Source organism: Coregonus lavaretus, assembly GCF_964263955.1.
Source record: "Coregonus lavaretus genome assembly, chromosome: 32".
Classification (NCBI taxonomy): domain Eukaryota; kingdom Metazoa; phylum Chordata; class Actinopteri; order Salmoniformes; family Salmonidae; genus Coregonus; species Coregonus lavaretus.
The window spans coordinates 1,741,870-1,759,495 of NC_140019.1; positions in this window are offsets into that span (position 1 = coordinate 1,741,870).

Here is a 17,626-nt window from a genome sequence, read left to right on the forward strand (position 1 = left end):
TGTTTTGAGACTTTGTAAACAAACATTGGAGTAAAACAAACTTATTTGGGTTCTGATGGGGTACACCAGTTGAACTAAGCTGATGAGGCATTTATAAGCATTTATAAGTCATATTCTTCAACAATCAATGGATACATACTGTATCAATAATTTATAAGTAAAACAATGTATGTATCAACTGCAGATTGCCCCTTTAAAGGGAAATTTCACCCTGGGGGAATCTGGGCTTGTTTTCATCATGTCTGAGGCATTTCTAAGACAGTGAGATGTGTTCCACACATAATTGCCCAGGAGGAAGGCAGGTCAGGGCTTCCCGTGCTGAATGATACACCCTATGACGGCTTCTGGTGTATTTTGACCAATCAGATCAGTTCTGAAAAAGATCTGATGTGATTAAGACCAATTAGTGGAAAAAATATCAGAATTGGGCTGCCTGTGTTGCTCAGCATAAGACCATGTAGAACAGGGGTCTCCAACCAGACTAAAGGCTGGTTTATACTATTGGTGTGTTCGTAAATGTAATCTGGAGTGCCAGAGTGTGCTCTGGGCGTTCGTAAACTCAAAGCATTTCGCTCTCGGAGCACACACTGGACGCTCTGGCCAAAAAAGTAGGGTTGATCCAAGCGTTCTGACCTAACAACAGTAGTCAGGCACCCAAGCTAACTGGCTAACGTTGACTAGCTTGCTAGCTACTTCCAGACACAAATGAGAGAACAGCTCACTCTGACCATTTTACTCGCCCTAGCAGAGCTGGTTAGGCTGTTTTTATGTTATCCAGAGCCTTGGTGACTGCAACTGTGCTGCTGGCAACAATTTAGCCAACGTTTTTTGCCATATTCAACGGGTGTTGAGCGTTCGTAAATTCATCAGTTATACTCAGACGAGAGTGCTCTGAAATCGGAGTAGATAGCCAGAGCAAATTTACCAGCTACGTCTATCGACAGTTGTCGCAGTGACATCATAATCATTCTATTGAAATAGTTACTTGGATAGTGGAGTCTTTTGGACTGTTTAGACATGTAGCTAGCTAGCTAAACAATGAACCATAATCCCAACTCATAACGTTACTACCCTGCATGAATCTGCAGGTAGCTAACTAACCAGGTTCAATGTTAGCTAGCTAACATTAGGCTATAACTAGCAATGGAAATGGCTCTAAGATTCTAATAATATTACTACACAGAACATACACATAACATTAGCTAGCTAGCCAGCCAGCTAATGTTAGCTAGCTAGCTAACAGTACACTTTAAACTTGAAATGAAAACGACTTTCTGACAAAATTAGAAACGTGTAATATCTGAAAATGTAGCTAGCTAGACTCTCTTACCCGTATACATGGATGGACGCTTCTCCTTCTCTGTCACGGATGCCATGGTTGCCCTTAGTTTGAAGATGTAATCCAGAGCCTTCTGTGTTCTCTTTTCGACTCAGTCTGCATATTTGCAATCAAAAGCCAGAATTTCCTCCATCTCCTTAGCTATCATACTCTAACTCTACTGATTTCAAAACTCGGTCCTCCAGAAAGTGGAGAGCAAAACTTATGCAGTTCTACCATGTGATATCTTTCAAAGAAAGCTCAGTTGGAAAGGATATTATAGACAGAAGCGTTCTACATGGCAGACCAATCCGAACTCATCTCTCGGCATGTCCAGCCCACTCATTATCTCAGCCAACCATGACTAGCGGGAAGGTTGCTGTCTTTTTCCATGGCTAAACCAACTAGGCTCGTAATTTAACAATTTTATTCGTATTTACAGATGGCATACAAGTTTGTTATTAAGGCACATGAAAGTTCACATGTTCCAGAAGGCATTTCTGCCAAAAAACGCATTTTGATTTTTAAAAAAAGCTTACGTTCAAATGGCACTCCTGTGAAGTAGTGACACACGACATACACCTAGTTTCCTGAAACGAGTCACATATGTTTTGTATGTTTGTCCTTGTTCGATAGAGCCATTGGACGTCTTTCAGCGATGTTCCAATCGGTGGATTCATTGCTAAATATACAAGCAGACATCTTCTTTCCAGTTTCTGAAATATTACAACTTGTGTTGGGTGGTGCTTCATGCTCTGGCCCTGTCCCTCCCCAAGGCGGGCTTTTTAAAAAAAGGAAGCAGACGCTAACAACAATCCTTTGGGCAAAACTGAAAGAACTGATCAGACGCAATGGCTTCAAGTGATTCCTCTAATCAACACGAATTCAACGATGGAGCATCTATTAGCTACATGGCGACATTCAACCATACATGTTTCAACCGGAATATAGCAAAGAGGATTTGAAACAAACAGTTGGATTTAGCTAACGTTAGAAGCTCAGCTACAGCCGATGCCAGCACCAAGAGGGCAGTTGACAAATATTGTGCCTAGCTAAGTAAGATATTTTTCCTGCAAGCCACCTAGCTAGCTATCTAACTTTAGTTTATCTACTGAAACCCATATTCTGTATTTCTAGCTAACATACTACTGTGTTACAGTGGGGGAAATCAAATGATTTTTCTGTTTGATAACTTAGCTAGCTAGGTAGCCAACAACTACCAGTAGCCATCTATAACTAAAAATAGAAGAGGTTTTACAATCGGAGAAAGCTACAATGTTACAACCAGCCACCTAAAGTTAGGTTTACCAGCAAACATTAGCACATGACTGGAGTTAGGTAGCCTGGCGCCTGCTAACTGGTTATGCGCCGTGCTTCACATTTTGTAACTTGTTAGCAAACATGTGTAACATCAGCAACTGTAAATAATTGTACTAGCTAGCTATTTAACATAATTGATGAGGGTTGACATTGGTTATGATTATGACCATGGATGCATTTCAATCTCACAAAAGTATAGGCATGATGCAAGATAGGATTCCAAACAGATGTAAATAACAAGTATTGCATATCCAGCAAGCTAGCTAGCTAGCTAAGTTTACTAACAAACAGTGAGGAGAAACAATAACACAACAATTTACTGTTGTAAATCTGTTTACCTAAGCATACCTGATAGACATGGCTGTTGGTAGATACTGTCCTACCTACCTAGGCTCATTTGTATAGTCTGGTCACTGTGCAAAGGTTGAAGGTTATGCCATATTTCTGTCTATTAGGCTAGATATTGTTGTAAATGTAATCTCTGTGCCTGTGCACATGTATGCATGTTCAACTAGTCTACCCTAATGTTGATGTCACTGTATGCTGGCACGGTTCAACTGTTGTTCAAACTGTACAATAGAGTATAATTCGTTTAGTTTTTTGTCTTACCGACAATACCGTGTGGTGCCTGGACATCTTCCTGGAGCAGATTCTAGATACAGAAACAGAATTCCTTTGCCTGCATGTATCATTGTAGCAGAACTGTAGCCCTCTCGAGGGATTAGACATTATGCTGGATTTCAAGCAGATGACTCGTGAATAGTAGTTTGATCATGACAACACTCCTCCCACAGCATTACAAGTATTCCCTGAACTTACTGTATGTTTCTTTGGACTGGCTGGTGTAGCACAGGGAATTTTCCACCAACCTTAGCCATGCCGTCTTCATCCTCGATTCGGGGAAACAGGAGTCTCATAAAATGTCCGTGTCCAGTTGCAGGGGGTCAGTTTGAATTTAGAAAATGCTCTGTTATTAAAATAAATAAAGTAATCCAACAATATGTGCGCCGCCATCATGTCTATTCAAGTCTTCTCACTTGATCGAGACAGGTCTCTGTCATCATGATATGCAGCACTTTGGGGTGGACACCCACCTTTCTCGATCAATGAGAGAAGACTTGAAGTAGACAAGATGTTGGCAAAAATCTTTAGGTAAATCACATTATCGGGTGTAACAATCTGTAGCTACAGTTCTCTGCACTTGTGTGTCTCTACACCTGAGACACACTCGGACACACTGAACTGTACTACACTGTTCATACACATTTATTTGTATGTTACTTTTATCATATAACATTCCTGTTGAATACCCAATTTTCTTGAGTTGGCATGAAATAGTGTATACTCCCCTATATTTTAGAATAAACAAATAAACAAACATTCTTTGAATATCTGAATGTCTAGCATCTGTTTGATGCTATAGAGCCCTGTACAGCTTATATAAATGTCTTCTGTGAATCCGTAAGTCAAGACGAATTTCAAAGATATATGTAAAATACCCATATTTATTTTATGGCGATTCTACATCTGGGAACTCCAACCCTAATCTAGCACACCTGATTCAAAAAATTAGCTGGTTGATAAACTGAAACAGGTTAGTTACAACTGGGGTGGGAGCGAAAACCTACAGGAGGGTAGCTCTACAGGAACAGGGTTAGAGACTCCTGTTCTACATCAAATCAAATCAAATTTTATTTGTCACACACACGTGTTTAGCAGATGTTATTGCGGATTCCATGCCACGGTTGCCCATAGTTTGAAGATGTAATCCGGAGACAGGTGTTTTCGCCATCTCTTTAGCAATCATACTCTAATTCCAATGAATTCAAAACTCGATCCTCCAGAAAGTGGAGAGCAACACTTATGCAGCACCACTACACAATATATATATATATTTTTTTAAAGCAGCATTCGACAGGATTACCAACACAGACTGACAGAAGCCTTCTATATGGCAGACCAATCCGAACTCCGCTCTCGGCATGTCCAGCCCACTCATTATCTCAGCCAATCATGGCTAGTGGGAAGGTTGCTGTCTTTTTCTGTGGCTTAACCAACAAGGCTCGTATTTTATTTTTTTTATTCGCATTTACAGATGGAATACAAGTTCGTTATTAAGGCACATGAAAGTTCACATGTTCCAGAAGGCATTTCTGACAAAAAGCGCATATTGATAAAAAAATAAAAAATCAAATGGCTCTCCTGTGAAGTCGTGACTTGCGATATACACCTAGTTTCCTGAAACGGGTCACCTATGTGAGAATGCTGTTCATTGACTACAGCTCAGCGTTCAACACCATAGTGCCCACAAAGCTCATCAATAAGCTAAGGACCCTGGGACTAAACACCTCCCTCTGCAACTGGATCCTGGACTTCCTGACGGGCCGCCCCCAGGTGGTAAGGGTAGGCAAAACACATCTGCCATGCTGATCCTCAACACTGTTCCCCTCAGGGGTGCGTGCTTAGTCCCCTCCCTGTTCACCCACGACTGCGTGGCCAAGGATGACTCCAACACCAACACCATCATCCAGGCTCTGCTGTATCCGGCCGCAACCGGGAGACCAATGGGGCGGCGCACAATTGGCCCAGCGTCATCCAGGGTAGGGGAGGGAATGGCCGGCAGGGAGGTAGCTCAGTTGGTAGAGCATGGCGTTTGCAACGCCAGGGTTGTGGGTTCGATTCCCATGGGGTATGAAAATTAAAAAGAATAATGTATGCACTAACTGTAAGTCGCTCTGGATAAGAGCGTCTGCTAAATGACGTAAATGTAAATGTAATTACGTTTGCTGACGACACAGCAGTGGTAAGCCTGATCACCGACAACAATGAGACAGCCTATAGGGAGGAGGTCAGAGACCCGGCAGTGTGGTGCCTGGCCAATAACCTCCTGCTCAATGTGAGCAAGACAAAGGAGATGATCGTGGACTACAGGAATAGGAGGGCCGAACAGTCCCCCATTAACATCGACGGGGCTGTAGTGGAGCGGGTCAATAGTTTCAAGTTCCTTGGTGTCCACATCACCAACAAACTATAGTGGTCCAAACACACCAAGACAGTTGTCAAGAGGGCACGACAACACCAGAATGTTATTTATATGGGGGATAGAATCCTCCCAGCTCTGCAGATTTAGCTGCGAAGTGACAGAATCATTAGATCATTTGTTTTGGTACTGTCCATTTGTAGCTTGTTTTTGAACACAAGTCCAGGAATGGCTAAAGGATTGCAATATTAACCTGGAGCTAACCCTGCAGATAGCACTACTGGGTGATCTGAAAAGTCATAGTCAATCGATCAATAATATAATAATACTTTTAGCAAAAAAAAATATTTTCAATTTACAATATGTAGAAACAATGAGAGTAGAAGGGTTCAGAACTTTTGTAAAACATCACAGTACAGTTGAAAAATATATGGCAAATAGAAATCCAATATGGATGGTGTTGAGAGATAGATGGGTGGTGTTGAATGGAGTTGAAGGATGGGACTAATAACAACTAGATAACTAATGTAAAGCATACTGTGTCCATAATAAGTATATAGGTTATAGGTTTACATTTTAGTCATTTAGCAGACGCTCTTATCCAGAGCGACTTACAGTTAGTGAGTGCATACATTATTATTATTATTTATTTTTTAATACTGGCCCCCCGTGGGAATCAAACCCACAACCCTGGCATTGCAAAACCATGCTCTACCAACTGAGCTACATCCCTGCCGGCCATTCCCTCCACTACCCTGGACGACGCTGGGCCAATTGTGCGCAGCCCCATGGGTCTCCTGGTCGCGGCCGGCTACGACAGAGCTAGCACTGCGATGCAGTGCCTTAGACCACTGCGCCACTCGGGAGTACGAGCTTTCGTGAAACAGCACAGTTAGAAAGATATGGCATATAGAAGCAAACCGGATGGACATCATAAAAATGATCAGAGAGGTTGAGGGTAGAGGAAGTTCATGAGTAGAAACAAATATAATAGAATTATTATAAAATTGACTATATCCATAAAATGTATATAGTATGTATAAGCTGGAAGTAGAGGCCTAAGCATTGTTGTTCACTAGTTTACTCCAATTAAGGAAGGGGTGGTGGGGTTGGAAAGTAATAATGTCACAAGCCGGGCTAGAACTCCGGTCTCAGATGTGTAGAGCTGGGGGTACTACCCCTTAGCCACAGAGGAGATGTTGTAGGACCCAAATGAAACACCCAAGGCAATACTCCAGGCAAGTAGATTTAATGTTCCAAAACAGGAGGCAAAACAAAACAACTCCACGAGGGGAGAAAAACAAACTAAAGATAACTTCGAACAACTTACTAGGACTGACACGGTGGGACAAAGCAGGAGACACATAGTCAGGACGCAATAACCAAGTGAGAAACAAGGGGAAAACACACAGCTAAAATACTAAAGGGAAAACAAGGCACAGGTGACCTGGATCAAACTAATGAGGACACATGAGGAAGAACAAAGGCAGAGGGGAACACAGCTGACCTCTAGAGGCCAGGAGACAAACAGGAGAAGCAGGAAGCTGACAGGACCCCCTCCTCTAGGAACGACTCCTGACGTTCCTTCCAGAACACCCTGGCCTCAGGGTGCGAAAATCTCGGACCAACCCTGGATCCAGGATGTCCCTGGCTGGAACCCAGGAGCGCTCCTCTGGCCCGTAGCCCTCCCAGTCCACCAGATACTGCAGAGAGTTCTGGACCCTCCGGGAGTCCAGTATCCGGCGGACTGTGTAGGCTGGCTGGCCGTCAATAATCCTGGGAGGTGGCGGGGGTCTGCGTGGGGGGGCAAAGGGAGAAGACAAGACAGGTTTAATAAGTGAAACATGGAAAGTGGGGTTAATACGAAGGGAGCGAGGGAGAACCAAACGATAAGACACAGGGTTAACCTTTCTAGCAATGCGGAAAGGGCCGATGTATCTCTGGGAAAGCTTCTTGGATTCGACCCGGAGGGGCAGGTTCTTAGTGGCCAACCAAACTCTCTGACCAGCTCGGAAACTAGGGGCCGTCCGGCGGTGGCGATTAGCCTGACTTTGGTATCTCTGGGAGGTCCGAAGGAGGGCACGCCTGGCCTTCTTCCAGGTCCGCCTACAGCGTTGGACAAAGCGCTGGGCCGAGGGAACACCAACCTGCGCCTCCTCCTCTGGAAATAATGGAGGGTTGTAACCGAACTGGCATTCGAATGGGGACAATCCGGTGGCTGAGGACTGGAGGGTGTTGTGGGCATATTCAGCCCAAATGATATAGGTGGCCCAAGACGTGGGATTACTGGCCGCCATACACCGCAGGGTGGTCTCCAGATCCTGATTAATCCGTTCCGTTTGGCCATTAGACTCTGGATGGAACCCCGACGATAGGCTGGCTGTGGCCCCAACAAGCCTGCAGAAGGCCCCCCAAAACCGGGACGAGAATTGGGGACCTCGGTCAGAGACCACGTCCAGGGGAATACCAAATATCCGGAAGACATGGTTCATGAGGAGCTCAGCAGTCTCCTTAGCCGAGGGCAGCTTGGGCAGGGGAATAAACCGGGCAGCCTTAGAGAACCGGTCTACCACCACTAGGATGACGGTGTTGCCCTGGGATAGAGGAAGTCCCGTAACAAAGTCCAGAGAAAGGTGTGACCATGGCCTTCGAGGAACAGGTAAGGGATGGAGCAGTCCCTGGGGTCGCTGGCGTGTCGACTTTCCCTGGTTGCACACAGGGCAGGCCTCAACATAGACCTGCACGTCCTTCTTGATGGACGGCCACCAAAACCGCCGTCGGAGGAACTCCAGTGTGCGAGCACTGCCTGGATGGCATGTCAAGGGCGACTCATGACCCCACTGCAAGACGCGGGCCCGAACAGAGAGAGGAACGTACAGGCGACCGGCAGGACCACCGCCTGGATCGGGCTCCTGGACAAGAGCTTCTCGTACCCCTCTTTCTAGTTCCCACTGAAGAGGTGCGACGATCCTAGACCTCGGAATAATCGATGCCAAGGGCTTCTCTTGTACCTCGGGAGAATAGACTCGAGACAGAGCATCCGGCTTGACGTTCTTGGTGCCAGGTCGGTAAGTCAGGAGGAACTGGAATCGATTAAAGAAAAGAGACCATCGTGCTTGCCGAGGGTTCATCCGCTTAGCCTGTTGGAGATATTCCAGGTTCTTGTGGTCTGTGAGAACCTGGAAAGGGTGCTGAGCCCCCTCAAGCCAATGGCGCCACTCCTCCAAGGCCAGTTTTACCGCAAGCAACTCTAGATCCCCCACGTGGTAGTTGCGCTCGGCCTCAGACAGGCGGCGAGACATGAAGGCACAAGGGTGTAATCTCCCATCCGCACCCCTCTGTGACAGGACGGCTCCTACCCCCACTTCTGAGTCGTCCACCTCCACCACGAAAGGTCTTTCTGGGTCAGGGGTCACCAGAATCGGAGCAGAAGTGAAGCGGCGCTTGAGATCCTCGAAGGCCCCTGCTGCTTCCGGACCCCAGTGAATCTTGGTCCCTCCTCCCTTGGTAAGCGTCGTCAAGGGGGCTACCACCGAGCTGAAATTCTTGATGAACTTCCGATAGAAGTTAGAAAAGCCAATGAACCGTTGAACCTCCTTGACCGTGGCAGGTGTGGGCCAATCGTGGACCGCCTTGACCTTCTTGGGATCCATCTCTAGGTGCCCGGGAGTGACAATAAACCCGAGAAATTGAGTCTGAGAAACATGAAATTCACACTTCTCAGGCTTAACGTAGAGGTGATTGTCAAGGAGCCTCTGGAGAACCCGGCTAACATGCCCCTCATGCTCCTTCAGTGACCTCGAGAAGATGAGGATATCGTCCAGGTACACGAAGACGAACAGATTAAGCATATCCCGGAGAACATCATTAATCAGGGCTTGGAATACTGCGGGGGCATTGGTGAGCCCGAACGGCATCACCCGATATTCATAGTGCCCCGTGGGCGTGTTGAACGCCGTCTTCCATTCGTCTCCTGGCCGGATCCGCACGAGATGGTAAGCATTGCGGAGATCCAGCTTAGTAAAAATGGAAGCCCCTTGAAGCAGCTCAAAAGCAGTGGCCATGAGAGGAAGGGGGTATCGATTCCGAACCGTGATCTTGTTGAGTCCCCGGTAATCAATACAAGGCCTAAGACCCCCGTCTTTCTTTTCAACAAAAAAGAAGCCCGCCCCAGCCGGGGAAGTAGAGGCATAGATGAGGCCGGCTGCCAAGGACTCCTTAATGTAGGTGTCCATAGCTGCGTGCTCGGGGGAGGACAAGGAAAAGATCCGACCTCTAGGAGGGCAGCACCCAGGGAGTAGATCAATGGCACAGTCATACGTGCGATGAGGCGGTAAGGCAGTAGCCCGGGCCTTGCTGAACACTGCCTTGAACCGATGGTAAACACTGGGGACTCGGGAGACGTCAACAGACTCTTGAAACTGGGTACTAGGGGCTGAGGGACTCTGAAGCATGCAGGTGAGTTGGCAAGTGGGACCCCAGCTTAGAATGGTGCCAGTAGGCCAGTCGATCTGGGGATTATGTCTGCATAGCCAAGGGTGACCCAGGATAATAGGATACTCGGGAGAGTCAATGAGATAGAAGGTCTCCTCCTGCTGGTGTTGAGAGATGGTAAGTCGCAGGGACTGAGTCGCCTCAGTAACCTTTCCTGGTTCCAGAGGTCTGCCATCTAAGGCTGTAACTGCCTGGGGTTGAGGAAGTAGTTGGGTAGGGATCTTAAGTTCCTTAGCCAAGGTTACATCCATAAAATCACCTGCGGCACCGGAATCGATCATAGCCTGGACCCGATGCTGGTGGCCCTCCCAGGACAGAGTGGCTGGAATAGCTAGGACCGCGTTAGTAGGAGGAGCTCTAATTTTCCCCATCACAACCCTCCTGTAGCTGGGCGGGGACAGGCGTTTCCCGAAAGCTCGGGGCAAGTGGAGCGGAAATGGCCGGCAACCCCGCAGTAGAGGCACCGACGCTCCCTCATGCGACGTTCCCTTTCGTTGGGAGAAAGCCTGGAACGGCCTAACTGCATGCTCTCCGGGGAATCCTGGGGCAGTTCAGGAGCCGGGGCAGCTCTGAATGACGGAGTCCAAACAGGAGAAACAGAGCTGCTCAGAGGAACTTGGGACTGAGACACCTGACGGCGAGCCGTTCTCCGCTCTCTTAGACGATTGTCCAGGCGGATGGCCAAGGCTATGAGGGACTCGAGATCTCCAGCTGGTTCTCGGGTGGCTAACTCATCTTGAAGGGGCTCAGATAACCCTCCCTGAAAGCAGACCCTCAGCGCTTCATCATTCCATCCGCTCCTTGCTGCTATGGTCCGGAAATCAATGGCAAAATCTGCCGTGCTTCGGGGGCCCTGACGGAGAGACAGTAGGCGCTTGGAAGCCTCCCGCCCACTGACAGGATGATCGAACACCCGCTTGAACTCTTCTACAAATGCAGCGTGGGAGTCACAACAGGCCTCCTGGGACTGCCACACCGCAGAAGCCCAGGCGAGCGCCTTTTCTGAAAGAAGGGTAATGATGTAGGCAATCTTGGAACGGTCTGTGGGAAAACTTGAGGGTTGGAGCTCGAAGGTGAGGGAGCATTGGGTGAGGAAACCCTGGCAAGAGCTTGGATCCCCAGAAAAGGGCTTGGGAGGTGGTAGTCGGGGCTCCGCCAACCGAGAAGGCCTGTCGTCACTGGGGGGTGACCTGGGGGAAGGGAGAGGACCAGGGAGGCGTTCAAAGAGCTGGCGAAGGGCACTCATCATTTCGGCCAAGAGTTGAGAATGACTAGCCATCAGCTCCTCTTGTCGGCTGAGAACGGCTTCATGGCGCTGGAAAGAAGCCTCATGTCGAGTGATCACCGCCAACAGGTCCTGGGAACTGAGTGTTTCTGGGTCCATGAGTGACTTGGTTATTCTGTCACAAGCCGGGCTAGAACTCCGGTCTCAGATGTGTAGAGCTGGGGGTACTACCCCTTAGCCACAGAGGAGATGTTGTAGGACCCAAATGAAACACCCAAGGCAATACTCCAGGCAAGTAGATTTAATGTTCCAAAACAGGAGGCAAAACAAAACAACTCCACGAGGGGAGAAAAACAAACTAAAGATAACTTCGAACAACTTACTAGGACTGACACGGTGGGACAAAGCAGGAGACACATAGTCAGGACGCAATAACCAAGTGAGAAACAAGGGGAAAACACACAGCTAAAATACTAAAGGGAAAACAAGGCACAGGTGACCTGGATCAAACTAATGAGGACACATGAGGAAGAACAAAGGCAGAGGGGAACACAGCTGACCTCTAGAGGCCAGGAGACAAACAGGAGAAGCAGGAAGCTGACAAATAAAGGGAAATATATTTTTTTAAAGGATATGTATATGTATGTATTTATATGTATATATAAATATATATTCGTGAGAAAAAAACATATGGGGGATTGGAATTGATGCAGACAATTATATTGATGGAAGTGACAATCTATCTGCAAAATTAAAGCTGATCTACTCCCTAAAAAAGAAGATCTACCCTCCAGTCCCTCGACTTCTTGGCGCTGACAGAAACATGGATTACCACAGAAAACACTGCTACTCGTACTGCTCTCTCCTCATCTGACCATGTGTTCTCGCATACCCCGAGAGCATCTGGTCTCTCTTTTTCCCCTGACCCATCTGTCTATCTCCTCATTTGAATTCCATGCTGTCACAGTCACTAGCCCATTCAAGCTTAACATCCTTGTCATTTATCGCCCTCCAGGTTCCCTTGGAGAGTTCATCAATGAGCTTGACGCCTTGATAAGTTCCTTTCCTGAGGATGGCTCACCCCTCACAGTTCTGGGTGACTTCAACCTCCCTACGTCTACCTTTGACTCATTTCTCTCTGCCTCCTTCTTTCCACTCCTCTCCTCTTTTGACCTCACCCTCTCACCATCGCCCCCTACTCACAAGGCAGGCAATACGCTTGACCTCATCTTTACTAGATGCTGTTTTTCTACTAATCTCACTGCAACTCCCCTCCAAGTCTCCGACCACTGCTTTGTATCCTTTTCTCTCTCGCTCTCCTCCAACACTACTCACTCTGCCCCTACTCAGATGGTAATGCGCCGTCGCAACCTTCGCTCTCTCTCTCCCGCTACTCTCTCCTCTTCCATCCTATCATCTCTTCCCTCTGCTCAATCCTTCTCCCTCCAATCTCCTGATTCTGACTCCTCAACCCTCCTCTCCTCCCTTTCTGCATCCTTTGACACTCTATGTCCCCTATCCTCCCGGCCGGCTCGGTCCTCCCCTCCTGCTCCGTGGCTTGACGACTCATTGCGAGCTCACAGAACAGGGCTCCGGGCAGCCGAGCGGAAATGGAGGAAAACTAGACTCCCTGCGGACCTGGCATCTTTTCACTCCCTCCTCTCTACATTTTCTTCATCTGTTTCTGCTGCTAAAGCCACTTTCTACCCTCTAAATTCCAAGCATCTGCCTCTAACCCTAGGAAGCTCTTTGCCACCTTCTCCTCCCTGCTGAAGCCCCCCCCCCCCCCCTCCCCCCCCCTCCCTCTCTGTGGATGACTTCGTCAACCATTTTGAAAAGAAGGTTGACGACATCCGATCCTCGTTTGTTAAGTCAAATGACACTGCTGGTCCTGCTCACACTGCCCTACCCTGTGCTTTGACTTCTTTCTCCCCTCTCTCTCCAGATGAAATCTCACGACTTGTGGAGGCCGGCTGCCCAACAACCTGCCCGCTTGACCCTATCCCCTCCTCTCTTCTCCAGACCATCACCGGTGACCTTCTCCCTTACTTCACCTCGCTCATCAACTCATCCTTGACCGCTGGATATGTCCCTTCCGTCTTCAAGAGAGCGAGAGTTGCACCCCTTCTCAAAAACCAACACTCGATCCCTCTGATGTCAACAACTACAGACCAGTATCCCTTCTTTCTTTTCTCTCCAAAACTCTTGAGAGTGCCGTCTTTAGCCAACTCTCTTCCTATCTCTCTCAGAATTACCTTCTTGATCCAAACCAGTCAGGTTTCAAGACTGGTCATTCAACTGAGACTGCTCTTCTCTGTGTCACGGAGGCTCTCCGCACTGCTAAAGCTAACTCTCTCTCCTCTGCTCTTGTCCTTCTAGACCTGTCTGCTGCCTTTGAGACTGTGAACCATCAGATCCTCCTCTCCACCCTCTCCGAGTTGGGCATCTCCGGCGCGGCTCACTCTTGGATTGCGTCCTACCTGACCGGTCGCTCCGACCAAGTGGCGTGGCGAGAATCTGTCTCCGCACCACGTGCTCTGACCACTGGTGTCCCCCAGGGCTCAGTTCTAGGCCCTCTCCTATTCTCGCTATACACCAAGTCACTTGGCTCTGTCATATCCTCACATGGCCTCTACTATCATTGCTACGCAGATGACACACAACTAATCTTCTCCTTTCCCCCTTTTGATAACCAGGTGGCGAATTGCATCTCTGCATGTCTGGCAGACATATCAGTGTGGATGATGGATCACCACCTCAAGCTGAACCTCGGCAAGACGGAGCTGCTCTTCCTCCCGAGGAAGGACTGCCCGTTCCATGATCTCGCCATCACGGTTGACAACTCTGGACAACACCCTGTCATTCTCCGCTAACATCAAGGCGGTGACCCGATCCTGTAGGTTCATGCTCTACAACATTCGGAGAGTACAACCCTGCCTTACACAGGAAGCGGCACAGGTCCTAATCCAGGCACTTGTCATCTCCCGTCTGGATTACTGCAACTTGCTGTTAGCTTGGCTCCCTGCCTGTGCCATTAAACCCCTACAACTCATCCAGAATGCTGCAGCCCGTCTGGTGTTCAACCTTCCCAAGTTATCTCACGTCACCCCGCTCCTCCGCACACTCCACTGGCTTCCAGTTGAAGCTCGCATCTGCTACAAGACCATGGTGCTTGCATACGGAGCTGTGAGGGGAACGGCACCTCCGTACCTTAAGGCTCTGATCAGTCCCTACACCCAAACGAGGGCATTGCGTTCATCCACCTCTGGCCTGCTGGCCCCCCTACCTCTGAGGAAGCACGGTTCCCGCTCAGCCCAGTCAAAACTGTTCGCTGCTCTGGCACCCCAATGGTGGAACAAGCTCCCTCCCGACGCCAGGACAGCGGAGTCACTCACCACCTTCCGGAGACAAATGAAACCCCACCTCTTTAAGGAATACCTGGGATAGGATAAAGTAATCTTTCTACCCCCCCTTACCCCACCCCAAAGAAAGAAAGAAAAAAAACATATTGTAAAGTGTAGGAATCCTGCAGGATCCTGTAGGAATCATGCAGGTAGTCCTTCAGGAAAACAATCCTGCAGGAATCCTGCAGATAGTCCTCAAATAAATCCTGCAGGATTGTTTCCTGAAGGACTACCTGTAGGAATTGTCCTTCAACAAAATGGCCCCAAAATTATGTCGGATATCCTGTAGGTAAGAGTCCTGCAGTTAAGTCCGCCATTTTCCTGTAGGACAACCTGCTGGATTCCTTCCTCATCCTTCGGAGTATTTCATGTAGGACAATCCACATTCTTTCAAAAGAGTGGACAGATTGCACAAGATATAAGATTGCATGGAAATGTTATTATCCAATGAAGCAACAGCTGACATGTTTGATTGTCCATTTCACCAGCACTGCATAAAATATGATTCTTAGGAGATACAAAAAAAGAGATTGAATAAATATGGTGAAAACCTATTTTGTAACAGGAGTGAGCGTAATGGTGACATCACATGAACAGCTTATGTGTGTTGGTGTGAAGGGAAACGAATATCTGCAATGGTACACTTGGTGATAGTTAGTTTTAATATGGCTGGTACACCAACAACATCTGTGAGTAGTCATGTGTGTTAGGATCCATTTTAAAGGGAGAAATGAGAGGCTGAAACTGTATGTGCTGTTACCTTCGCCTGCATGGCTGTCCAGTGCTGCTGCCTGTGTTAGTCAGTCTCACTGTTGTTCATAGGCTCAGTCTTAACTGGGGAGGAGAGGAAAGAGATGAGAGGGGCAGAGTTTACAGGATGTAATAGCAGAAACTCTCTCTGTGTGTGTGTGTGTGTGTGTGTGTGTGTGTGTGTGTGTGTGTGTGTGTGTGTGTGTGTGTGTGTGTGTGTGTGTGTGTGTGTGTGTGTGTGTGTGTGTGTGTGTGTGTGTGTGTGTGTGTGTTACATGAGGAACAGTGACAAAGGAAATAACAAGTAACAGTTAGGTCATACCTACCAGAATACTACTTACTATCATAAATCCAACTCAGTGAAAGGGGTCGTACTTGAAACAGAAGAAAACGTGATTGTTATTAAACATTGTTATTAAGCCCATATATGCGGTATTACTAATAGGCTGTCAACTCTGTCACATGGCTAATGATTAGCCTATGTAATGATATACTATTAAACATGTTACAAAAAAACACTGAAGACATAACTTCCTTTTCCCTTTTATTAAATGTGACCGACCGGCTCAAATCGGTCTTTTGAAGCAAAATTTGAAATTGTGTTTTTTACATTGGATAAAAGTAGAGACTCAAAATGGTATATCATACACTACAGTTGAGGAACAATGGGAAAGTAATTTTGCTTTGAAAGTTGATAAACTTGTAAACTCACTTTTGAGAAAATGGCCTTTGAATGTTTTTGTACTACTACTGGAGAGCCCTTCTATGTCTACACCCATTCAGCATTGTTCACACCCTCTTTTTTTTATTTTTTTTATTTCACCTTTATTTAACCAGGTAAGCCAGTTGAGAACAAGTTCTCATTCACACCCTCTTAAGCTTAAGTCCCACCCATCTCTTTAAGGGTTGATCCGAGCGTTATTTACTAACAACAGAAGTCAAGCACCCAAGCTAACTTGCTAGCTACTTCCAGACACAAATGACAGAACAGCTAACTGAACATTACTCGCTCTAGCAGAACTGGTTAGGCTGTTATGTTATCCAGAGCGTTGGTGACTGCAACTGTGCTGTCAGATTGTCTGTTCGTAAATTCAAAACGTGTAGCATTCGAAGCATGCAGAGCGCACAAAGGACGCTGACCTCACAACAGCAGTCAAGCACCCAAGCTAACTGGCTAACATTGGCTAGCTTGCTAGCTACTTCCAGAGACATAATGCGAGGACACCCCACTCTGACCATTTTACTCACCCTAGCAGAGCTAGTTAGGCTGTTTTCATGTTATCCAGAGCATTGGTGACCAACTGTGCTGCTGGCAACAATTTAATTACGCTTTTTTGCCGACGTTTACTGACACCGGCCATATTCAACGGGTGTTGAGCGTTCGTAAATTCTACAGTTATTCTGCGCTCTGGCACACTCAGACGAGAGTGCTCTGAAATCAGAGTAGATGGCTAAACTGAATTTACGAACGCACCCGAAATGGTTACTTGCATAGTGGAGTCTTTTGTTAAGACATGTAGCTAGCTAGCTAGGTAAACAATTAACCATAATCACAACTCATGACGTTACTACCCTGCATGAATCTGCAGGTAGCTAACCAACCAGGTTCAATGTTAGCTAGCTAACATTAGGCTATAGCTAGCTAAGCAAAAGGCTCTGAGAAACGAATAATAAGGTCATACACGTAACGTTAGCTAGCGAGCCAGCCAGCTAACATTAGCAAGCTAGCTAAGTAAACAATGAACCATAATCACAACTCATGACGACCAGGTTCAATGTTAGCTAGCTAACATTAGGCTTTAGCTAGCCAAGCAAATGGCTCTTTCTGTCAAAATTAGAAATGTGTAATATCTGAAAATGTAGCTAGCTAGACTATCTTACCTGTATACATAATTCATGGATGGACGCATCTCCTGTCGGATGCCATGGTTGCCCTCAGTTTGAAGATGTAATCCAGAGAGGTGTTTTCTCCATCTCCTTATCTATCATACTCGAATTCCACTGATTTCAAAACTCGGTCCTCCAGAAAGTGGAGAGCAACACTTATGCAGTTTTAATAGAAGATACTTTTTTTTTTAAAAGCTGCTCAAATAGACAGAAGCGTGCTATATGGTAGACCAATCCAAACTCATCTC